The sequence below is a fragment of the Tympanuchus pallidicinctus genome, unplaced genomic scaffold (genome assembly GCF_026119805.1).
Source record: "Tympanuchus pallidicinctus isolate F22 unplaced genomic scaffold, pur_lepc_1.0 scaffold3, whole genome shotgun sequence".
NCBI lineage: Eukaryota > Metazoa > Chordata > Aves > Galliformes > Phasianidae > Tympanuchus > Tympanuchus pallidicinctus.
In genome coordinates this window covers 87,484,010-87,490,664 of record NW_026294747.1, presented here as the reverse complement: position 1 = coordinate 87,490,664, position 6,655 = coordinate 87,484,010, and the positions used below count along the sequence as shown (strand labels likewise).

The 6,655-nt window shown below is 35.7% G+C and overlaps 1 long non-coding RNA gene across 1 annotated transcript; it reads right to left on the bottom strand.

Moving 5' to 3' along the window:
* Positions 1-401: 401 nt before the first annotated feature.
* LOC128086943 (uncharacterized) lies at positions 402-2,952 on the bottom strand. Its single transcript, XR_008209607.1, has 3 exons — positions 2,675-2,952; positions 2,417-2,581; positions 402-2,219 (listed from the first exon to the last, which is right to left on the bottom strand). It is a non-coding gene; the product is annotated as an uncharacterized LOC128086943 (long non-coding RNA).
* Positions 2,953-6,655: the final 3,703 nt, after the last annotated feature.

Genomic DNA, 6,655 nt, shown 5'->3' with positions numbered 1-6,655 from the left:
AAGAGGTCATTTTACTTATTTGGAAATTGGTTTGACACTAGGACATATTTATGTACCTCATGTGGGAAACCTGCTTTGTGAAACAGCCTTTGCTCATAAAGATCATTCAAATGTAAGAGTCAGGAATTCTCCAATTGTCTTTGTAGCAAAACACCACTGTGTTGTTAGATGTGCTTAGCATTTCTGTATGTTGCTATGGTACAAAGATGCTAACATTAAGCAAAATGGTGGCAGCAGGCTAATGGCCATCAGAGCAGCACCCAGGCCTTGACACAACTGTCTGCTAGGAGGTCCATGGGAAAGCGTTCTGACAGTTGTCAGCAGCCTCAGCTAAATGGCCCTGCAAGAAAGCTTCTTCATGCAAGAGAAAAGCTGACCTTGATGGAAAGGAAAATAGAAAGACTTGCTCTCCAACACTCACAAAGACGTGGCAGAAAAGTAAAAGAATTAGCATATATATATAAAAGACACATTGATAAGATTTTCAGATTCAAACACGTATATTAGAATGAGCCAGTAATAGATTAACAAAGAAGAAAGTACATTTAAACATGAAAAAGCCTATCTGAACTCCCTACATTCCTCAAGTATGTTTGCCCCAGATTCAGTCCCTCATTATAGGATGACCTAGCTGGTATTTTCAGAAGTTTTACCTTCTGTTTACCAATTCTACTGTAGGGAACACAGCTGCAGTTATTCATTCCTATATACAAAAATGACTAAGAAATCAGTTGTACAAGTGCATGGCAACAGATTTGTGTTTAATTCTTCTCTGGACTTGATCTCTGAGGTGGAAGTGTACATGTCATTGAAACAGTGTTATGGACACAGAAGTACAGTTTGTCTTTATCACATGTTCAGGTCTTTACATAAAAATTAATATATTTGGAAGTGAACATTTTCATACCATTTGTCAACAAAATGAAGTAGAATACAGATTCTTTTCCATAAAATAGGTGCCGGATTTTAGGAAGTCAAAAACACGATCTTGAAAACAGTTTCAAAAACCTCAATGTTCTTAAGTTAAATCATATGTATCTTGCCATTGCTGGGAGAAGTCTTGCATTAGTGTTGCTCTCAGAAACCTCTAAATACGGTTACACAACCTCCCACCTAATCGACAGCTTACTAAACCCTCCACCTAGCGTGGACTTGTCTAGTGGAAGCTTTACTCTGATGCCTTGCAGGAGGGCCTGTGCAGTAAAATGTGTGACTGCAGCCTACAAGAGGCCATCGCCATACACCCATCAGAAACACCTCAAAAGCACCGTCTGACTGCATAGTGACTGCATGTTGAACTTCTGGAAACTTTCAGCAAATTCTGTGCGTTCTCAGTTTACGAAGCATAACCTCTACAGCTTAGCTCCTTCTATACTGCCACCACTCCATTTACATACTAATTCCTTCTCTTCATGAAGACAGAACACAATTAGTTTTCCAGTTGTAACACGATCCACCCACCGGGTTACATAAAGCGAGAAAGAGGTGATGGTAAAGCAATGTAAATAATCGCACACTGTTTTAAGTTGAAAAATTGAAACTCAAACTGTGCTTTGAAGGATGAATTTAAAAAAAAAAAAAAAAACCAACAAACATGTAAATTAAACAGAAAACAGAGCTGACCATAGATATAAGAATATCATCTTCTAGCTGTACTTTTGACTTCAGCATGTTTCTATAGGAAACACAGAAATATACAGAAAATATATAGAAAAATCCCAGGTCCCATTTTCATAATGTTTTGGATTCAGTCAGGTAAAATCTTAAAACTCTTTCAGGTATTTAATATTCCACATATCAAACATTATAGAGAATATTAATTATAGATACAACTAATTAAGCCTGTCATCATCAGTGTGTCCTCTGCAAAAGCACAAACACACTTTATTTAGATCAGAAAGAGATAGACTGTCCAGGCACATTTGTGAAGAGGAGGTCCTCCTCCCTGTCCTTCAGGTAGACACACATTTCACAGAGGCATCTTCCTTACATTTTAAGCCACATAATTCTTGTTCAGACACAAGCACACATGGAGAACAATGCATTTCTTTCTTTTATGTGAGTCTTCTACATCTTCATCAAGTTCAGCATCGTGATTTCTGAACTTCCCTATTCTTTGCAGGTTTTAATAATTCGCACATAGGAGGCCTTGATCCAGTTTAGTGAAGAATTATATTCACTAGAAGTCAAACATCTTGAACAGAGAGACTGTGAAATCCCTAAAAGAAAAAAAAATCCCCTGTAAATAGAAATCCCTCTTCATCTTTCTCTAGATATTCACCTGCTTCACATAAAACTGCACCTTTTGATTAAATATTACAGGCTTATTTAGCATTTCCTTACTCTTCCAAAGATTAAGGATTAAAGCTACAAGCATTTTCATTTCAAAATTATAAGGGCAAATGACAACCCTGACCTCTCAGTGAGCATGCCCTGTTCTCCTTGATCCAGTCAGACTCCACAGTGATTTCCTCTTGCCAAAGACATTTGAGATTTCTTGGAAGGAATCTGGTACACAGATCTGTTAAAGTGTGAACTCTCTGAGGAAAGAAATAACATAATTCCCAGACTCTCACTGGAGCTTCCTGCAAATGTTAAAGAGATTTAATGTAAGAAAATAAGGTGGAGGAGACATTGTGGTTCAATTTTTAAATTATTTGGAAGAGAAAAGTACCTGCCTTTGGAAGTTCCAGGGTCAGATATGATAGTGTTTCTCACACGATGTGGAGCTTCACATGCTTTGAATTATTTCTGTGAAGAGAAACATTTTTAAAATGCTGCAAACATGCAATCTGATGACTAATTGGTCATGCAACACAGCACAGCTCTTCCGTAGTTCATCTTCATCAGTAATATTAATCACTGCAGAAAGATACATTAAGGATGACCGGATGTTAAAACAAAGAATGCAAAATAATGAACCAGAGCAGCATCTGATAATCTGTGGAACTTTCCAATTTATGATTCTGAGAGTGGGTTTCTGCATCAACTTTACGCAAGTCTGTTTCCCCTTTAATCAGTCTCTGATCATGGTGATGTTTACTTTGCATTAATTTTATCTGCCTTTGGAAGTAATGTAACTCCAATAAGAGCCAATTAGTTTTGCACCATCAAGAAGGACAATGAATTGTGACTTAGTAAAACAAAGACAAAATTAACCATTTGCCTAAATGATGCCATTCATTGTTGTTTTCTCATAAGACTTGTTCTGTTATGTTCAGCTCTGTGAACAAGATAGCTCAGGATATGCAAGTTTACCTAAAGTAAAGCACGTTCTGAAACAAACACTACACTTGTGTAGCACCAGTGTCCAGTAATTCCATGCTCATTTTCCACAAGCCATTGGATCTATGTACAGATTGTGTTTCATGCACATGAATAAGTGATGCAGTGAAAAATAAACCAGCATTTCAGTTCTTGTGGCGAAAGCTTTTTATCTAAGAAATCAGTTTGCTTGGAGATGCTTTTTCTACACAAGTGTAACACTGCCTTTTGCAGAGGAGTAACTCAAATTGCATGCTGGAATGAAGCAAACCTGAACCAATGGACAGAAAATTTTCAGACATTTTTGTATTTTGTTTATGGAGGATCCTAGTACGCAAGCATCTTCTCAGAATTATAACCATAGCTGTAATACAGGTAAGATGTTATTCATATTTTCAGGAAAAGGACAATGCATTTGAGAGGCTAATTTAGGGCAGTGTCATATTTACAAGCTGCACCGGGGGAGGGATACTGCAAAACATAGAATTCCTAGCAAGTTATGGGAATATGTTTCAATGGTTTTTTAATACAGGAAATGGAGAAGACAGTTGAAGGAAAATTCTTCCAAATGTCATTAGGACTAATAAGAATACTAAGATTTAAGTCCTTGTTAAATTGGATGGAAAAGATGAAATTGAAGAGTTCTTATTCCCTAGAAGTGAAGAATGGAAACTAACAACAATGCATATCTCCCCATATACACAGAGATGTGGCTGATAAAATCATAGTGACCTAAGGAAATGTAAAGAAAGAAAGAAAGATCAGACTGAAGATTAAATATAGGTAAGCATCTAAGGAAAAAGAAAAAAATTAAAACGAATTCTTCCTCAGATAAATTATATTAAACCCAAATATAACCACACATACACGTTACCCCAAAGCAGAGGAAATACGATGAAGGAAGAAAGCATAGTAAAATCATCAAAATCATCAAAATCATGAATTCTTTGATAAATTAAAAAATCTCGGGGGTATAATATGTAACAAAGGGAGAAAGTGGAAATCAGGTTTCTTTGTAATTATCTAATATTAAAGTGCATGGATACACAAGGCAGAAACTAGGAACATAAAATACAGACAAATAAAAAAAGAAAGCAAAGGTTACAAGAACTAATTTTATAAGCAGCAATAAGACGATGAGCAAACACCACAGTATTATTATGGTGAGAAGTTGAAAGTGCTTAAAGCCTTTTTTAATTAAATGTTTTTACTAAAACAACTAACTGATAGAGGCCTAGACATTAATACCACCAGCAGAGCAATACGTTTCTATTTCAAAGAATGAAGAGAACTGATACTTTAATGCAAAAAAATTCAGATTAGCTCAATCAGATGAACTTCATCATCAAATACATAAAGACCTGATCAACATAACTGCAGAATTAAACATGTATATTTAGAAATGCATGAAAAATAGCATACTTCCTGGGAGACTGGAAAAAGTGTACATGATATCTACGTTTAAAAAATAGTAATGGAAAAGGCTGATAAACTCTAGAACTTAACCTCACTGCTCAGAATAATTATGAAATAAAGTGGAAGAGTAAACTCTAGATCCAGAACTGTACTTTTAAAACCACACAAAAATCCAGAACAAAAATCCCCACAAAATTATCTATAACTGAAGATTTTATAAACAACTGACATCAAACCAATCTGTTTTCCTTTATAATAGGCATCACTGCTTTAATGGGAAAGGAAACCAGGTTCCTGAATCTTGAAGTAACAAAGTTACTGCTCAGTATAACTACACACTGCTCAGTATAACTTTATATGGAAACAGGGGAAGCCTGGCCCAGGTGGAACTGCCATAAACTGATGCAAACTGGGCAATATACCTAAAGATGTATTTTTCCCTGGGAAAAGAGATGTAAATGTAAAGATTCCTTTCTTTTGTTCTAGTCAATGTTTTGTGCAGCTTTGATGTTTGAATAGAGTTATATTGAGAGCTATTATACCTGAGGAAAAGACAGACTTAGAAGGAGTCTGAAGGGGAAGGTCATAATTCACGGACATTGACAAATTACTGAGCAAGTCTAGAAAAAAAAAAAAAGGGGGGGGGGGGGGGGGGGGAAAATACAATAGTGAAAGTGAAAATACGGTGCTTGGGTGAGAGAAGTACAAAATACACAAAGTTTAGGTAACACTACTTTGGGAGAAGAGCTAAGAGATATACACTATGAAAGGAATGAGTTAGCAGATTCACACTGCTATGAAAAGCCAAATATCACATTGAAATCAATTAACAACAGCAGAGGCTGAAGGAGAACTGGCACAACATTCCTACTCTGATAGATTGATTATATTATTTCCCCAGGATGCATATATTCCTCTTCATAATACTACCAGGTGCTCTGCTATAATGTTTGCTTATTTCAACAGAATAATTTCCCTGTAAATCTTTGCAACTGTGTTTTAAGGCTGAAATTGTCAGAAAGGCCTAAAAATTACCAGCTACTACTGAGCACAAAAATGTTTGAATGCTGATGATTATCAAGAAATGCCCAGAAGAAAAAAAGAATTGCTTTTGAAACATAATAAAAATATTTCAATAACTAATACTTGCTTTACAGCAGTTTTTTTTTTTCCTCAATTAATGCTGCTTGTGACATATTCTTTAACCAAATTCACAGTCCAATTTTCTCTATTGGGAATCTGTTTTTGCGTAAGAATAGCAACTATACATTCAATCAAGTTTTTTTTTTTTTTTTTTTTTTTTTTTTTTTTTTTACTTAAAGCTGATGTTTCCCTGATAAATCCCATTACTTCTCTCTTTATTTTCTGTATTCGTAACAAGAGTTTGGAAATGCCCAAGTCCATCATTGTTAGAAGAGCTGACGTCTCTAACATTCAGAACAAGTTATTTTCCAGAAAATATTTTGGAATTAAACTTCTTCATAATTTCCTTGGATTTTAACGTGTTAGAAACTCTCGTCTCTTCAAAGTTGTTCCAAGATCCTTAATAGCTTAAGCTGCTAAAGAAAATACAAAGTTCGCAACAATTATTAAATATAAGTAACTAATTCTCATTAGAAATAGTAGCTTAAAAAACACACACACACACAAATCCACAAAACTATCATGAGGTTTTGACATAAAATATTTTTATCTAATATGCAGATTAGTTCTACTGCAGTTCCTTATCTCCATAATATAGAGCAGAGGAGTCCACGCAATGGATGTCCTACACTAACAGCAGTCAACTGATTGGAAGATAACTGTTTCATTGCATAGTCACAGAATCACAGAATGACATGAGTTGGAAAGGACCCCAAAGATCACTGATCTCCATCCCCCCTGCCGCAGGAAGGGCCACTGACCTTCAGAACTCATACTAGACCAGGTTGCCCAGGGCCCCATCCAACCTGGTCTTGAACAATAGTCTTTCCAT